We start from the raw sequence: 18,918 nt of genomic DNA, 5'->3' as shown, positions 1-18,918 counted from the left end.
CTGATGGATGAGCGGATCTTCAAGGGCTTTTGGGCCTAATCTTGAAGACTGGGATGAGCGGATCTTCAAGGGCTTTTGGGCCTAATCTTGAAGACTGATGGATGTGTGGACTTGTTGAGGTTGTTGATCCAAAGGGCCGTTGGGGCTTGATCTTAGGACGAACGGGTGATGAACACTTTCTTCAAGGGGCCGTCGGGGCTTGATCTTGAGTCAGTTGGAGTTCTTCAAGGGCCGTTGGGGCTTGGCCTTGAAAGAGGATTTTACGAAGAATGAAGAGTATTTTCTTGATCCTTCGGGATTTGCTTGAGAGCTTTAGAGTTTCGAGGCTTCAAGGTTTTGGTGTGATGTAAATTCCTTTCTTTCTTTCTTTTTTTCTTTCTTTCCTCTTTTTTCCGAAATGAATGCCTTGGCCTCCTATTTATAGAATTCCAAAACTTGATTTTTGGATTTAAATAATCAGATGAAATAAATCATTTCTGCCAGATATTGACACGTGTCCTATTTGATGACCTTTCCAATTTATTTCGATTTTTCGTTGAGTCACACGCTACATGTAAAATTCATGTGACACGTAAGCGTTGAAATTTTAATTATTGGTTAACATTCATTTCACCGAAATTTCGATGTCTACAAATGCCCCCACTTCAAGGCGCGTCGTTGACATGTGCTTGTCACGTGTATGAGATGCGTTTTGAAGTTCCTTAATGTAGATGTCAATCCAAGGGCCGTCGGGGCTTGATCTTGAATTGGGCTGGAAATTTCTTCAAGGGCCATCGAGGCTTGATCTTGAGTTCGACTGGAAGATTTTCTGGTTTCCTCCAATCGTTGATTTTCCACAAGCTTAATCTTGAACTGGGCTGGAGGATTCTTTTGGTCTCCTCCGAAGGTCTGAACTTGCTCCTTTTATATGGAGTTGAATTTGATTCAAGGGTGGTGAACACTTGATTTTGAATCGGACTTGTGATTTCTTCAAGGGCCATTGAGGCTTGATCTTGAACTGGGCTGGAGGATTCTTCTGGTCTCCTCCGCTCGTTGATTTTCCTTTGTGCTACTCTTGAACTGGGCAGCAGGATTCTTTTGGTCTCCCCCCGAAGGTCTACGAGCGGTTTCAGGATATGGCAGGCAAGTACGAGGTGGAGGTGCTGACCTGTTTCTTTGTTCAATCTTTCCAATTCGTATTGAAGAGGGTTGGAAAGATTGAAGTTTCCTTGTCCCTTCTCTGGCAGTGTAGCAACCATTGAAGATGACTACTCGAGAGCAATACTAGGTAAGCCATCAGGAATAGATTCCAGGTAGTCGGTTCCAGATCGGAAGACTGACTCCAAGTGCCGGCTGATTGCTTCTTTCACTTTGCCATGCGAGTAAGAACAAGGACAAAGGAAAAGACAGGGAAAAAGCATGATATGAGATACCTTTGCTTTCGAAGAAGCAGCGAATGAATCAACACATATATTTGTTGTGCTTGTCTCCACATGCTTCGATGTATCATTTTCACTTGCCTTACTTGCTCCCCTTTGCAGAAGTGGTATTTCCTTATGCAGGTTTAGCATCTTTTCTTGTAGTATTTGTCCTCCGATGCAGGAGTTGAATGCAACCTTTGCATTTAAATGGTGCTTCACTCCTTGGTGGCAACTGGTTTGAGTGGAGGTTCCGACATATTGCTTTCTTTGTCCTTGTCTTGGCAGGTGAGAACAAGGGCAAAGGAAAAGATAGGGAAAAAGCATGATATGAGATACCTTTGCTTTCGCCCTTGATGATATGAGATACCTTTGCTTTTGAAGAAACGGTGAATGAATCAGCACATGCTTCAATCTATCGTTTCCTCCTGGGTCATCTGTACTCGAGGCATCTGGTATCTTCAAAGGTTGAATAGGTTTTCTCAAAGGAAGAAGAAGAATTGTGTATTTCGAGAGGCTTTGCTGGGAGTGCGCCCTCAGAGGTGAGGAAGAGTTGGGCATTTTCTTCAGGTCTGCCTTGTCATAAGAGACGAAGGTCGACGTATATAGGGATTTCTTAATAGCAAGTGGTGGTACCGTTCTTTTACCCTTGTCGACAAATGTCTCTTCGATATCTGAACGACGCCTCTTCGATTTCTGAACGACGCCTCTTCGATTTCTGAACGACGCCTCTTCGATTTCTGAACGAGCGCCACTTTTGACAAAGTTGCACGCGTTTTCTGAAAAGCAGAGAAAGCGTCGCCGAACTTTGCGCTTGTCGGCTAAAGACGTGTAGTTGCGATGATGGCCTCCACGTGTTCTCGACTTTGTCAGATATCTTTTGACAAAGTTGAACGCGTTTTCTGAAAAGCCGCGAACGCGTCGCCAAACTTTACGCAGGAAAATCCGGATTTTTGAATCGGTGGTCGTGTCGCTTGGCTTTTTACAGAGGTATCGATCACTCCAACATACACACTCTGAAAATTGCCCATTCTTGAAAATCGTCTCCGGCCTTTTGAGAATTAGCTCCATCCACCCCTTCTCTCTGAACACCTTTGAAAAATGACTAACTCATCGAACCTTTGCTTAGATTTGAGTCTTAGCAGCGATCCAGTTGCACCCCTTCAAGGTAATGTATGGCGCCCTTCTTTTTTATCTTCTAACGGTCCTCTTTCAGGTGAAGACTCCATGATGACGGATGTAACAACAGCTACGATAGTAGCTAGAAACCTCCTCACTCCTAAGGATAGTAGGCTGCTTTCAGGACGGTCCGATGAGTTGGCCGTTCAAGAGTCCCTCGCTCTCAGTGTTCAGTGTGCAGGCTCTGTGTCCAACATGGGCCAACGCCTACTTGCTCGCTCCCGCCAAGTTGAATCCTTGATGGCGGAGGTGGAAAGTCTCAAACAAGAGATCAAGCAGCTGAAGCATGAGAATAGAAGCTTGCACGTGCTTGCAAACAACTATTCGACGGGCATGAAGAGGAAGCTTGATGAGCTGCAAGAGTCTGAAGGTCGGATTCAGAGTGACCGTCAAAGGTTTTCGTCTTTCCTCTAGAGACACCTTTTTCCTGGGTCTTCCAGCGTTTGGCCAAGTATTGAGGCCTGGAATGCTCTAGCTTCAATGCCTCCCGCTCCGATGCCTTCTGCTCCGATGCCTTCCGCTTCTAGAGTTTTGCCAAGTAATGGGGCTTCACGTGAACATCCTTTGTGAAAGCTCCATCTTTTTTTTTTTTTTTTTTTTTTTTTTTTTTTGTATACACTTGTAATTTCTTGGAGATTAATGGAAATGCTTTATTTTATTCAGTGTATTGTGTTAAATACAAATAAAACATATACATCACTAAGTTTTTTTTTTTTCCTCCTTCGGTGGCGCTGATCCACCAAATTTTTTTTTTTTTTTTTTTTTTTTTTTTTCTCCTTCGGTGGTGCTGATCCACCAAAGTTTTTTTTTTTATTTTTATTTTATTTTATTTTATTTTTTTATGTTGGAAAGTGGCCAACTTGGCTATGCTTTCAGCTAGACAACAATTGCAAATGCTTTTGGCTATAAAAAAAATTATAAAGGAAGAAAAGGAGAAACATTTTCCTTGTTTTAGGGAGGAAAAACAGGAAAGTGTTTTTGTTTTTTTCTTCCACATCCGTTGGTTTAAAGAGCCTTTGAAGCAAAGGAAAAAAAAGTGAAGATAGCTCATTTCGGTTTTGGAGAAAATAGAGAAGAAGAGAGAGCTCAATACTCTGCTGAGAAAAAAAGAAAAAAAAAAAACTGCAAATAGAGAAGAAAAGCTGCTGCTTCATTTGGTTAGTAATCATCTACCAAAGTAGTTGTTGTTTGTAATAGCTTTGAGCTATATGTATAGAGAAGAAATTATTCATTATATTTCTTCCTCTATTTGTTTCTTTGGTGTGTGAGAGCTTTTGGGTGTATTGGGTTATTTGGGCTGTGAGATTACCAACACTTTGTAAACTCCCATTTGGTTGATAGTGGATTATTGGGTGAGCTCCTACTACTCCAAGGACGTACTCCAGTTACACTGACTGTGGAGGAACCTCGTTAAAATTTTTGTGTCTTTTATATTTTGTTCTTGCATTTTTTTTTTTTATTTTTTATTTTTTTTTTTTTTTGTGTTTTTTTTTTTGTTTTTTTATTATATATATATATATATATATATATATATATATTTTATTAATTTTTTTATATGGTGATCTGCAAGGCTGAGGCTGCCAAATCGACGAAGAAACCAGGAACGCGTAAATTGGTGGTGTAGAAAGAGTGGTGTTGTGCAAAGATTGCAAAGGGATTTTTTGCTGTGTAATGCCTTTTGGTCACAGTCTTCCCTTGGTAGTGACGTTGCCGTGCCTCTTGCCGCTGCTTGGAGCTTGTTGCAGTGTGTCACTTTTACCGTGTGGGGTTATGCAAAAGACTGCAGCGAGTTTATGCTGTGTAGTGCCTTTTGATCATAATTTTCCTCGGTGGTGACGTTGTTGTGCCTCTTGCCGCTGCTTGGAGCTTGTTGCAGTGTGTCACTTTTACCGTGTGGGGTTATGCAAAAGACTGCAGCGAGTTTATGCTGTGTAGTGCCTTTTGATCATAATTTTCCTCGGTGGTGACGTTGTTGTGCCTCTTGTTGCTGCTTGCTGCACCGTCATCGCTGCACACCATTGCACTGTCTGTTGTCCTGCTGTTCAAGTTTTGTGGCTGTTTTTTTTTTTTTTTTTTTTTTTTTTTTGTTTTTTGCGGTCATGGTATTTTTCAAATGTTTTAAGAGCAACACCATTACCATTCTTGCGAAGGAAAATGATTCGCAAGATAGGGGAACAACTCTGAAGATTTACGCCCCACTGACTGGCCTTAAGGCGCTTGCTCTTCCTACAAAAGACAACTCCATGCATATTAAGTCGTGGTCTTCTGAAGTATCTTGGAAGGTGGCAAACTTTGTTCGATCAAATACGAAGAGGGAGGCGTGCACACCGAGGATTCTTATCTTGAACCCTTCACACCATGCTCATGACAGTCATCCGGCTTCGTTTAAGCTTCTCGGAGATCACATCCGCAGCGGAGCTATGGCTTGGAATGATGCCTTGTCGACTACCGGAGAAGCTGTTTTTGATGAGTCTTATTGGGAGTGGCTTGAAGATGTCTTGGGCCGATCTAAACATGTGCTTACTAGCATGGGCCTTTACCATGCCGTGTACGCATCTTTGTTTAGTTATGATCTCCATCATTCTGTCCTTCATGCGTTCTTCGAGCATTGGTGTTCAGCGACTAACACGCTTCATACAGCTCAAGGAGAGATGTCAATTTCACTTTGGGATCTCCACAAGATAGGGGGATTGCCAATCCCAAGGTAAGTTTTATGACGAGGTCGTTCCTAGTGCGGAGGAACTTTCTCTCTGCAATAACCGAGGATTGCCTGCGAGTTGTCGCTGTTTATTTTGGGCATATCACAAGCTTTTCCAAGATGCTCGAAGTAAATCAGGCGTGAAGATTTCTTCATGGATCCGCTTCTGGTATTGGGAGGACACAAGGTACAAGAAGTCCTCGAGGAGAAGAAGTTGCAACAAAACCACTAAGCCAAAGGGAGACTCATATCCATCTGGTGCCATTGGTTCAGCTAGGCGCCGTTCCCCTGCAGATGACTTTGGCGTAATTGGTCCTACAACGTCCAATCCCCATGCGTCGAACGGCCATGAAGCAACTGTAGGGTGTAATGGTTCAGGCGGTTGATGTATGAAGTTGGCGTGGAATTGGCAGGCTTGGCACCTTTTGGCATGTTCCAGGCAGTCCTTCACCATGCTCGGCCAGTAGTAACCCATTCTTTTAAGCTGGAAATGTAGCTTTGGTCCAGATTGATGTGCCCCACACACACCTGAATGTGCTTCTTCCATGGCTTGATTAACTTCTTCCTCACCTAGGCATCTCAGGAGCAGTCCTTCAAAAGAGCGTCGGTAGAGTGTTCCTTTGTAGTAAAGGAAGCGAGGTGCTCGTCGACGTATTTCGGAACGGTGTCTAAGATCATCGGGAAGCTTTCCGTGCTCTAAGTAGTCGATCAGCGGCTGTCTCCACTCTTCAGTATCGACTGGAAGTACTGAGATGACATTTGTATCATCTAGTGACATTTCATTAACGAGCGGAATCACCCATCTTTGGCAAACTGGCACGTCTGCAACTTCATCTTTTCCTAGTGTCATACTTGAGGCTAGATTGGCGAGAGCGTCTGCCATTTGATTTTCCTTTCTTGGCACATGTTCTAGTGTCACAGCTTCGAACCTTTGTAGCAGTTGGGTCGCTAGCCGGAAGTATGGGACGAGATCATCTTTCCTCACCTCATATTCAGTTAAGAGTTGATTGATTATGAGCTTGGAATCGCCATATACCTCAAGAGCTGTGATTTCCATGTTGATCGCCATTTGGAGCCCGATGATCAATGCTTGGTACTCAGCAACATTGTTGGAGCATAGCTCATTCAGTTGGAAGGAGTAAGGTAGTATGTGCCTTTGTGGTGACATAAATACTACTCCTGCCCCCGCTCCGTCTGCTCGTGCGGATCCGTCGAAGAACATCGTCCATGTCGGGAAGATGTCGATGTAGAACACCTCCTCGTCAGGCAAGTCGTCTGAGATTTTCCAATCAGCCGGGATTGGATGATCGGCAAGGAAGTCTGCTAGCGCTTGTCCCTTGACGGCTTTAGCTGGGACGTAGATGATCTCATATTGATTAAGAAGCAAAGCCCATTTAGCGAGTCGCCCTGTCAAGACTGGCTTAGTCATAACGTATTTGACAGGGTCGGCTTTAGCAACCAAGTGGATGGTGTAAGCATGCATGTAATGTCTGAGTTTCTGAATGGCAAACACCAAAGCGAGGCACATCTTTTCTATTGGGGAATAGTTCAACTCAGCGCCGGTGAGAGTTCGACTGAGGTAGTAAAGTGCTCCTTCTCTTTGGGATTCATTCTCTTGCGCCAAGAGTGCTCCGATTGAACTTTCCTGAGCAGCAATATACAATATGAGTGGTTTCCCGGGCACAGGTGCCCCCAGGACAGGTGGACTTGACAAATATTTCTTTATGCTTTCAAAAGCATTATGGCATGCTTTGTCCCACACGAATGGAACATCTTTCTTCATAAGGCGACTAAACGGTTGACAACGCCCTGCGAGGTTGGAGATGAAGCGTCTGATGAAGGCTAGCCGTCCTTGTAGACTTTTCAGCTCGTGCAGGTTTCTTGGCTCGGGCATGCTTTGAATGGCCTTGATCTTTGATTGGTCTACTTCAATACCACGGTGCTTGACGATGAAGCCGAGGAATTTTCCAGAGGTGACGCCAAACGCACACTTTAACGGGTTCATCTTGAGGTTGTATTTTCGCAGCCTTTCGAACACTATTCGCAGATCCTTCAAGTGTTCTGATCTTTTCTTCGTCTTAACCACCACATCATCTACGTAACATTCTACGTTTTTGTGTAGCATGTCATTGAAGATTTTCTGCATTGCGCGTTGATACGTAGCTCCAGCGTTCTTTAGACCAAAGGGCATTACCTTGTAGCAGTAGATACCTTTTGGAGTACGAAAGGCTGTTAGTTCCTCGTCTTCGAGGGCCATGCGAATTTGATTGTACCCAGAAGAGCCATCCATGAATGATAATGCCTCATGGCCAGTGGTTGCATCCACCATGATTTCAATGATTGGCAAGGGGAAGTCATCCTTTGGGCAAGCATCGTTGAGGTCCCGGAAGTCTACGCAAACACGTATTTGTCCTGATTTTTTAAGGACAATGACGATGTTGGAGATCCACTTGGGGTATTGCACTTCTCGAATAAAGCCTGCTTCGATTAGCTTGTCGATCTCGACCTCGATTTGTGGGATAAGCTCAGATCGATAGCGTCTTTGAGTTTGCTTTATCGGCCGTGTTCCAGGCCTGACCGCAAGATGATGAACAGCGATGATAGGGTCCAGGCCGGGCATTTCTTTGTAGGTCCAGGCAAAGACGTCTTTGTACTCTAACAACAGCTGATAATACTCCTCTATCTCGTCTGTACTTAATAATGCACTTACGAAGATAGGCTTTGGTTCCTTGCTTGTACCTAAGTTGAGTTCCTTGAGATCATCAATTGTGGCTTGTCCCCCATCTTCGAGCTGTGGTGGTGCAGCAGTGACATCTTCCTCGGGGATTTCGTCTTCTTTACCTTCTTGAACCGTGACGTGGAAAACATCTTGGATCTCCTCTTCGGTGCTGTCTTCTCGGGCTTGTCGGCATAAGGATTGTCTGGTGTTCTGGGAGAGGCGTTCCTCGCAATCTTCATAGGAAGGAGCCTTGACCGGGTAATTGAAGAAGTCTTCTGGGAAGAGGTCGCACATTGTGATGGGGATGGACGATCTTTGTGTCGAAATTTCATTATCTCCAATACTTTCACATTGTTCTGGAGGTTGACAGGAGCTGTTTTGCCCCTTTTTCGACTGATAAACTTGTGGACAAGATGGTTGCTGCTTGTCCAATTTCTTCGAAGCGATCTTCGAAATGCATTCCTCACAATCTTCATAACAAGGAGCCTTGATCGAGAAATTGAAGACATCTTCGAGGAAGAAAAGATCCCGCATGAACGATCTTTGTGTTGTAATTTCATCATCCTCAACATTTTCATGTAGCTTTGAAGGTTGACGGTAGCTGCTTTGCCCCCTTTCCGATTGGTGAACTTGTGGACAAGACATATGTTTCTCGTGCAGCTTCTTCGGAGTGACCTGAATCCATCCTTCATCTTCACTTGACTTGACTGACATGGTTTTGGAACATGCCCCCAGCGGTTGAGGTGAAGACTTTGAGTCGAAAGAGCCAGAAGTGACATCTTTCTTAGGGATTTCATCTTCAGTGCCGTTCTCTTGGGTTTGTTGGCATGAAGATTTGCCAGTGTGGACGATGATGCGCCTCCTTACCTTTAGTGGTCCTTTTGTGTCAACCTCTAGGATTGCTTGGCGCTTCATCCTTGAAGGAATCAAGCTTCGAACGTCGTCCTTTTCTCCTAACCCATTGAGCTTTTCTTCCTTTAGTGTTGTCTTCCTTTTTCCAAAAGGCTTCCCATTATCTTCAAACCTTTCTGAAGCTGATCGTCGCAGAGGAGAGATAACTGTGTTGCTTTGTTTCTTAGGCTTTAACAACCTTTCAAAAACAGAGCTTTGGGATGTCGGCGCGTTAAGCCTCTTGAAGACAGAGGTTCGGTCTTGACCACCAATGCGATTAAGCACTGAAGTTCTGGAGCTTGACTGGCTCATCCTATCGAAGACCGACGTCCGAGGGGAGGGTTTAGGCTCTTCTTGGTCTTGTTCAATGCTCATGCTGACATATTGAGTGCTAGTGTTTTTCGCTTGGCTTGAAATCATCACAGGTGCATTTGGTGTGAAACCAAGTCCGGCTTTGTTGTTGTCAACTCCGTAACCATGCTCCTTCAACTTCTTTTGAGTTTTGGTGAGGTTACGTTCTTCGTCATTGACAGTGTTTGAAACTTTCTTTCCAGCCACCGCAGAAGAAGCGAAGTCGTACCCGGCTTTTGACATGAGTTTGTAGGCGTTAGGGTCAAAACCTTCCTTGGTCCTCTTGGTTGGAAGAAAGCTTGATTCCACCTTCTTTGGTAGAGCTTTTATGAAGCCTTGTGGTAGTCTTGCGGCCTTAGCACCCCCTAGCTGTGTCAGAGGCAAAACTGCATTCGTCTTGAGCAACTTCACGTTATCCGTGTGCCACTGTGTGTCGGCTTTTCTAGTTTCGAATGGAGATTGACCATTCTTTCTTCTTGACATCGGGATATACCGGAATATGGGTGCGTTCGGTCCTTCTGACGGCATCCTACTCCCTTTGGTTGTTGCAGGTTTAGCAAACTCGTCATCATCTTTGCTTGAAGATGGCCCAGCCTGCTCTTTTTGTTTTTTAGGCATGGCTTGCCACTCCTGCTTTTTAGGTGCTGCTCTGCCCGTGGATTTGATCTCTTCCGGAAGGGCTTCGGGTACCGTCTCTTCATCCATGTAGAACTTGGCATCTGCAAAGTGTGATTCGGCTTCGGTGAATGGCTTGGTATCACCTTGGATCACCTTCACTCCTTCTCGGTAAAATTTTAGGCATTGGTGAAGGGTGGACGGCACTACCCCATTTGCGTGGATCCAAGGTCTTCCTAAGAGCAAGCTATAGGAAGTTCTTGCATCAATCACGTGGAATATCGTGCTTGATTTGAGCTCTCCCATGGTCATCTCTACTCGGATCATACCTATCGCCCTTTGTCCTCCTTGGTTAAAACCCTGGATCAGCAGACGGCTCAGGGATAGTTCATTCACCTTGATGCCGATTATGGTCATTGTTGATTTTGGCATGATGTTTATGGCTGACCCACCATCCACAAGCATGCGGTTGACTTTGTATTCCTTTATGTACCCGGAGACGAAGAGAGGACGGTTGTAAGGCTTTGATCCCAACAGTAGGTCTTCGTCAGTGAAGTTAATTACGTCATGGGTGGCACAACATGTGGCACATTCATGTGGCTGAAGCTTCGAGCCTTCGTCATTACTTTCTTGCACTTCGTGGTCGTCGGGACCTGCCAAGACTGCTGCTAGTGCTCTTCGCATCTTTTTTGGTAATGGTAGCGCTTCCTCGATGCTAAAGTGTGTTGGCAGACCTTCTCCAGGTGTAATGGTCTTTTCTACCTCAGTGGCAATAGCTTTGCCTTTTGAGGGCTCTTCTATTTCTACTTCAACCATGTGACAGGCCACGGTAGTGCACTGTTGGAAAAAGTCATTCGGGAAGTACTCACGCAAGGAAACGGGAATGCGTGGCTCCTGCTCCATAGGTTCCCTAGCATATGTTGTTTTATTATGCTTTATGTTTCTTTTAGGCTTCGCATTGTTGCGGCCGTGGTGATTTCTTCTTTGTTCCACCTTTGGCTGTATGACTTGTGGTCTTGGTTTCCTTGTATTTTTGTAGGTTACCAATATCCATCCTTCTTCATCATCAGCATGTGTATCTTGGTCGCTTCTCTCCAGTGATGGTTGTGTAGGAGGTGCCGTGCAACTTAAGCATTCACGGGAACGGTCAGGTTCATTTGGAGAGGCACAGGATTAAACGATCCAAACGCAATTGTAGTGGTATGCGTTGCGGCCGTGTCCTCAAGGTCGAGCTCAATTTGCCCTTGTTGTGCTAGCTTCATGATGAGTTCTTTGAGAACGAAGCACTTGCCAACAGGATGGCTCACAATACGATGATACTTGCAGTACCTAGGATCGTTTGTGCGATTCATTTCTTCAGGACGCTTGCATTCGGGTAGCTCAATCACCTTTTTTTCCAGCAAGTCATCTAACATGGCAGCCATGTCAGAGTCAGGAAAAGGGTACGTTTTCTGTTCCAACTCTCTCAAGGTGCTCTTGTATCTGTCTTGGGTGCGAGAAGGCTCACTTGTCTTTATCTCATTCGCTTTCTTCTTGGAGGAGATCTTGATGGGCGCTGAGGAGGTCTTGATGGGCGCTGAAGAGGTCTTGATGGGGGTAGTGTTGACGATGAAAGCTTCCTTAACGGGCTTCTTCCCGGTCTTGTCTACATTTGGGGCGAATACTTTCTCCTTATTGAAGTTAGTAATTGGCTCCTTTTTCCCATGATTAGCGATACTCAGCTCCATGTCGTGGGAACGAGTTGCTAGCTCTTCGAATGTTCTTGGTTTTATGCCTTGGAGGATGTAATGTAACCCCCAGTGCATGCCTTGAACGCACATCTCAATGGCAGAGGTTTCAGAAAGCCGATCTTTGCAATCCAGACTTAAGGAGCGCCATCTATTTATGTAGTTGACGACAGGTTCATCTCTCCACTGTTTCGTACTAGTCAGCTCTAGCATGCTTACAGTACGACGAGTGCTGTAGAAACGGTTGAGGAATTCCCTTTCTAGCTGGTCCCAACTGTTGATAGACTCAGGTTCGAGGTCAGTGTACCAGTCAAAAGCGTTACTTTTCAGCGAACGCACGAACTGTTTGACGAGGTAGTCTCCCTCTGTCCCAGCATTGTTGCAAGTTTCAATGAAATGGGCGACATGTTGCTTTGGGTTGCCTTTTCCATCGAACTGCATGAATTTTGGGGGCTGATAACCCCTTGGCATCTTCAAAGCGTCAATCTTCTTGGAGTAAGGCTTTGAGTACAGTACGGAGTCATGCGAGCTTCCTTCGTACTGTGTCTTGACAGTGCTTGCGATCATCTCCTGTAGCTGCTGGATAGAGAGAGATCCCATGAATGCCGTTTCTTGGTCTAGCTTTGGCTTCTCTTCAACTTTCTCCAATGGTGGCTCCTCTTCTTCGTCGTCTTCTTTCTTTAATAGGCCAATATTTGGGTCGACTTTCACGTCGGGCAGCGCATCTAGTTGGTTGACAAGTGCGGCAATCTGCAAGTCCTTCTCCTCCACAGTCCGTGTGAGCTTTGCGATTGCTTCATTCATCTGAGCTAGCTGCTCCTCGATTGAAGTTGCTCCAGTGGTCATAACTTGCATGGTTGTACTGCCGCTCGAATCAGCGTCGGAGAGTAGGGACTCTGAGTATTTCCTCGGGCCTTCCCCCCTTGATGCCTTTAGCGAGGCTAGGGTGATCACAGGCTCGTACCTCAGGTGCTCTTGTTCCTTTGACAGAGTCAATGCAGGGGCGGAAGCCGCGGCAAAAAGAGCTCTTGCCTTACTTCGGGTTACGATGCCCGAAATATCACCACTTGCGGTGATGATGTTCTTGTTCTTTGCTTTGATTGCAGGAACAGCTTGATCCTTTCTTGATGCCATTTGCGTTTTTCGATGATTGGAGGATAGAGATGAGAGGTAGAGATTGTCCCACTGGGCGTGCCAAATTTGTAAACACGAAAAGTTCCTGAAAACAAGAGACAAGAATAACGTGTACAAAATATATTTTTTGGTGTTTATGATTTTGGGGTTACAATCTCTTTGTAATTTGTTCCTCTGATTCTATCTTCGTAGGGTGTAGGTTTGTGGATGAGCTGTTGATCCAAAGGGCCGTCGGGGCTTGATCTAGGGATGAACAGTTGATGAACGGATCTTCGAGGGCTTTTGGGCCTAATCTTGAAGACTGATGGATGAGCGGATCTTCAAGGGCTTTTGGGCCTAATCTTGAAGACTGGGATGAGCGGATCTTCAAGGGCTTTTGGGCCTAATCTTGAAGACTGATGGATGTGTGGACTTGTTGAGGTTGTTGATCCAAAGGGCCGTTGGGGCTTGATCTTAGGACGAACGGGTGATGAACACTTTCTTCAAGGGGCCGTCGGGGCTTGATCTTGAGTCAGTTGGAGTTCTTCAAGGGCCGTTGGGGCTTGGCCTTGAAAGAGGATTTTACGAAGAATGAAGAGTATTTTCTTGATCCTTCGGGATTTGCTTGAGAGCTTTAGAGTTTCGAGGCTTCAAGGTTTTGGTGTGATGTAAATTCCTTTCTTTCTTTCTTTTTTTCTTTCTTTCCTCTTTTTTCCGAAATGAATGCCTTGGCCTCCTATTTATAGAATTCCAAAACTTGATTTTTGGATTTAAATAATCAGATGAAATAAATCATTTCTGCCAGATATTGACACGTGTCCTATTTGATGACCTTTCCAATTTATTTCGATTTTTCGTTGAGTCACACGCTACATGTAAAATTCATGTGACACGTAAGCGTTGAAATTTTAATTATTGGTTAACATTCATTTCACCGAAATTTCGATGTCTACAGACACATATAGATAACTACGTACGTGGGTTAAAAGGATAAAGTCAGAATTGTTAAATGACGTTTTGAGCAGTGAACATTGAACAAGAAAATATATAGCTAGACATAAACATTTTGGAATTTGATAAGTAGAAGTACACACACGTAAATTAGCGGTGGGGCACATTGTTTGAACGTTTCGTTTTGAGCCTTACGTAATATATATGATTGTGTGTTATAAACTGAATGCTAGCATGTATATCTTGAATATATAATTCAAGATGGAAAAATACTTGCATCCACCATACATCATCCTACTAGTACAAAAACACACTTGCGCGATGGAGTAAATTACGTTGCATAAGGAAATTTTGCGCAACGTTGACAACTATGTGTCACGCAAGGACATTTTGCGTAACGAAGCATTCCGTTGCGCAAAACTGTTTAGCGCAACGAAGGTGTACCTTTATCGCGCAATGTTGGGAAAAAAGAGGTCAAAGCTTTGATTTAGCAGCAGAAAATTGTGCGACGGACCAACCCAATGCGTCATGCAAAGGTGTTTGTGCGACGGAACAAAATGCGTCACGTAAAGGGTTTTTGCGTGACGTACCAACTAATACGTCACACAAAGGTGTTTGCGCGACGTGGTTGGTCCGTTGCACAATTTTCTGGAAAAAAACGCGGTAATGTTTAGCTCCAAACAGTATGTGTGACACTGTCAAAACAATATATTCAACAAACACTTAGAGTCTATCTTATACTTTCATTAAGTATAACATAAGATTTTGTGGTCCACTTGTGTAAATATTTTAAATTGATGATCGAATTAGTTCATTGTATTCATATAGGGTCAAGGAGTGTAGCTATAAAAAATAATCAAAATCAGAGTTAAACTAACCGTTAAATTGTGATTTTTCGTTTATAACTGTCGAAGAGTTTTGCCCCGTTACTTGATCTTTGAATGTTTGTTTTTTGCGATTTTTTGGCATATCCGATCTCGAAGTATATACAAACAAGTTTGATGGTTGGATCGTTGAAACTAATTTCGTAAAATGCGTATCCCATCAAAACAATAGATTCACTAACATTAAAAGTTTATTTATACTTTCATTGAGTATAACATAAGTTTATGTGGTATCCACTTGTGTAAATATTTTAAATTGAAGATCAAATTCATTCATTGTATTCATATAGGGAAGGAGTGTAGCTGTAAAAAAAATCATCAAAATCGGAGTTAAAATAACCGTTAAATCGTGATTTTTTGTTTCTAACCATCGAAGAGTTTTGTCTCGTTACTTGATCTCTGAATGTTTGTTTATTGCCATTTTTGGCATATGCGATCTCGAAGTATATACAAACAAGTTTGACGGTGGAATCGTTGAAAGTAGTTTCGTAGAATGCGTATCTCATCAAAACAATAGATTCACTAACACTTAAGAGTTTATTTATGCTTTCATTAAGTATAACATAAGATCTTGTGGTATCCACTAGTGTAAATATTTTAGATTAAAGATCGAATTCATTCATTGTATTCATATAAGGTCAAGGATTGTCATCGCATAAAAACCTTTTGTACGACGCAGGTATTGTCGTCGCGCAAACCCTACTTTCAAGACCTTTGCACGACGATTTGCACGCGATGAAATTTTCGTCAGGCTAATTTTCAGGCGATATTTTTTTACTTTGCGCGACGAACTATGTTTCGTCGCGCAAACTATTATTTGTACTAGTGTCCTATTCACTGCATGTATAAAAAAATAAAATAAAATAAAAAAGGACGGTTCATTGAGTATATTACTGATCATACTAAAATCATCGATTTGTTTATATGTTTTATAAAGATTTTTAAATGAAGGTGAAGAAAATAAACAATTCTGATTATAAGGTTTATATAGTAAAAATACGCTAATCACATTGAGCAGACAAAGTGGTGCAACCTCATGGCATCAATGCAAGTATTGTTCATTACAAGTTAATGTTGCGTGCTTGAAAGTTAGCTGCATCGATCTATTACTAATAATAGTCAACTTTGATGAAAAATGCCATCGCTATGATGAAGATCAACCAAAAATCATTAAGTTCACCTTTAAACTTGAATTCAAATTTCAGTGGGTTAGGTAGATTGGATACTAGTTTCGTAGAATGCGTATCTCATCAAAACAATAGATTCACTGGCACTTAGAGTTTATTTATACTTTTATTGTGGTATCCACTAGTGTAAATATTTTAAATTGAAGATCGAATTCATTCAGTGTATTCATATAGGGTCAAGGAGTGTAGCTGTAAAAAAATCATCAAAATTGGAGTTAAAATAACAATTAAATCATGATTTTTTGTTTCTAACCGTCGAATAGTTTTATCTCGTTACTTGATCTCTGAATGTTTGTTTATTGTGATTTGTGGCATTTGTGATCTCAAAGTATATACAAATAAGTTTGACAATGGGATTGTTGAAACTAGTTTCACTTAGAGTCTATTTATACTTTCATTAAGTATAACATAAGATCTTGTGGTATCCACTAGTGTAAATATTTTAAACTGAAGATTGAATTCATTCATTGTATTCATATAGGGTCAAGGATTGTCGTTGCGCAAAGACCTTTTAAGCAACGCACGTACTGTCGTCACGCAAAGAACTTTTGCGCAACGCAGGTATTGTCATCGCACAAAAACTTTTTGCACGACACAAGTATTGCCATCACGCAAAGACCTTTTGCGCGGCGTAGGTATTGTCGTCGCGCAAACCTTGCTTTCACGACATTTGAACGACGGTTTGCGCGTGACGAAGTTTTCGTCGGGCTAATTTTCAGGCGACATTTTTTACTTTAGGCGACGAACTATACTTCGTCGCGCAAACCGTTATTTGTACTAGTGTCCTATTCACTACATGTATAAAAAAAAATGGATGGTTCATTGAGTATATTACTAATCATACTAAAACCATCGATTTGTTCAATGCATATGAATGATTAAACAATCTTTGATGTGAATGATTATATATTTTATAAAAAAATTTAAATAAAGGTGAAGAAAATAAACAATTCTGATTATAAGGTTTATACAATAAAAATACGCTACTCACAATGAGTAGACAAAGTGGTGCAACCTCATGGCATCAATGCAAGTATTGTTCATTACAAGTTAATGTTGCGTGCTTGAAAGTTAGCTGCATCGATCTAATACTAATAATAGTCAACTTTGATGAAAAATGCCATCGCTATGATGAAGATCTACCAAAAATCATTAAGTTTACCTTTAAACTTGAATTCAAATTTCGACGGGTTAGGTAGATTGGATACTTTCTTTCTATTCCTTTCTGTTATCCAACTTCTTGCCCTATATTTGTTGCTCCAATTTATTGCTCAATATATCCCAAAGTTAAAAATTAGGAGTTCACAAAACACTACATGCACAATTAAACGGGCACGAAAATTCCTTAAACCCTTTACACAAAAGAAACATTAATCGGAGTTAAAACGAGATTAAATAAAAAGATCGATGGTCTATTTGTGCCTAACGAAATTTGGGTACGAACTTTGTGCCCTAAACCAATTTTCTGAAAGGTTAAACTCAATGAGTGTCTCTAGATAGGGATTGTTTCTATGCTTTGATTGTCTAGTAAAAGACCAAAGTTTAAATCTTCTTTTTCTTTAAAAAAAAATAAAAAAATTGCGTTCATCCCAAGGTTCTAAAAAGTGCTAGGTGCTAATCGGGCAGCGGAAATGAGCCTAGCACCTAGACAACTAGGCGGTCTAAGCGGATTTGAGTAAAATAATTATATATATCATATAAATTAGTTAAATTTACTATATAATAGATAAATAAACATTGAGTAATACGTTATTTTTGAAAAAAGATATACATATATGATGCAAGAGTATAATATAGTCTGATCTTAAAAAGAAAAAATAATAAAATATTATATTATAAGAACATAATATAATGTTGTTTTAAAACAGAAAAAATACTAAAATATTATCTGAATCATTTATACAATATATTGATTAATGGACAGTGGGTAACTATTCTTTATGTTTTTTTTTTATTAAGAGGCTGGTAGACTTTCACACAAAACTAGGCATTTTTTCCACTTTCCCGATTTTCCCTGCTGCCTAATCTCTATTAGTCACCTCGACTTTTCTGTTTAACCCTCTATCTTCTTCTCTTCTGAAAAACAACAAATTAAAACAACTCCCTCTAACCCTCCATCTCTCCTCCGCACATCTCCCCTCCGCACAACTCCCTCTAATCTCTATCAGTCACCTCGACTTCTCCGTTTAACCCTCTATCTATCTTCTTCTCTATCACTCCCTCTAAGCCACCATGGTAATTCTCCATTTCCATGCACAGAAGTTCTGGGAAAAAGGCGGAGCCGCGCCGACTTTGAGTTTTGATTCTGTGCGATGTGGTCGTACTCCTCCATCATGTTGTCGACGTCCTCGTCCGTGGTGACAGAGATGAACGAGTCAAGGTGCTCGTTTGGGGTACTTCACAGCAGGTCACTTAACCATGTCGCACGCTTACATAGGCACAGAGCGAAAAGACGAGGAACGACTAGCGCCGCCTAGACCCCTTCCGATTTATTGAACGTTTTACCCAAAATCACCACGGAAGCCCATCGCCCAGCACCTAGGTGCTACCTAGGCGGTCACCTAGGCTGATTTTTAGAACACTGCTTCATCCTTTGTACTAAATACAACTCACAAGACTGATACATGTTAATACCATTATTTGAGTCTTGCTTAAATATATAAATTAAGGAGTGGATTTGTCTATTAAAAAAGGCACATCACCTTAATCTGAAAACTGTCCCTTGAGCTTATTTTAGGAGGTTATAGTCAAATTAGGATTTGATAGTATTTTAATAGACTTTAAAATTCGGGAGTAGTTAATGAGATTTTAAAAGATTTTAAAATCATGATGTAGTCAAATTATGATTTTAAAGGATTTTAAAGAATACATTCAAATTCATAGGTAGTTGATTAGGATTTTAAAAGTCCTCAAAAGTCTTGGTGTAGTGAAAATATCAAGGATTTGATAGGATTTTAATGGGTGAAGGATTTTGATGACTTTGAGAGTAGAAGTATAAATAACAAATGTCATAAACAATCCAACATTCACCCCTAGGATTTCATTTCAAGAACGAAGAATTCTATCTGTAGAAGAGGAATAGTCTTCCCCATTTTTTGCCCTGCCTAAGAACCCGATTAGCAGCTCACATCTATACATAACAGGTTTCCAAATCTGCATTTCTCTAACTTGCTTTCACCACCCCTCATCCCTCCCCGTGACCCACC

The sequence above is a fragment of the Pyrus communis genome, chromosome 8 (assembly GCF_963583255.1).
Source record: "Pyrus communis chromosome 8, drPyrComm1.1, whole genome shotgun sequence".
In the NCBI taxonomy this organism is placed as follows: Eukaryota; Viridiplantae; Streptophyta; class Magnoliopsida; order Rosales; family Rosaceae; genus Pyrus; species Pyrus communis.
The sequence above is the reverse complement of the archived record's forward strand: the minus strand, read 5'-3'. Positions refer to the sequence as shown.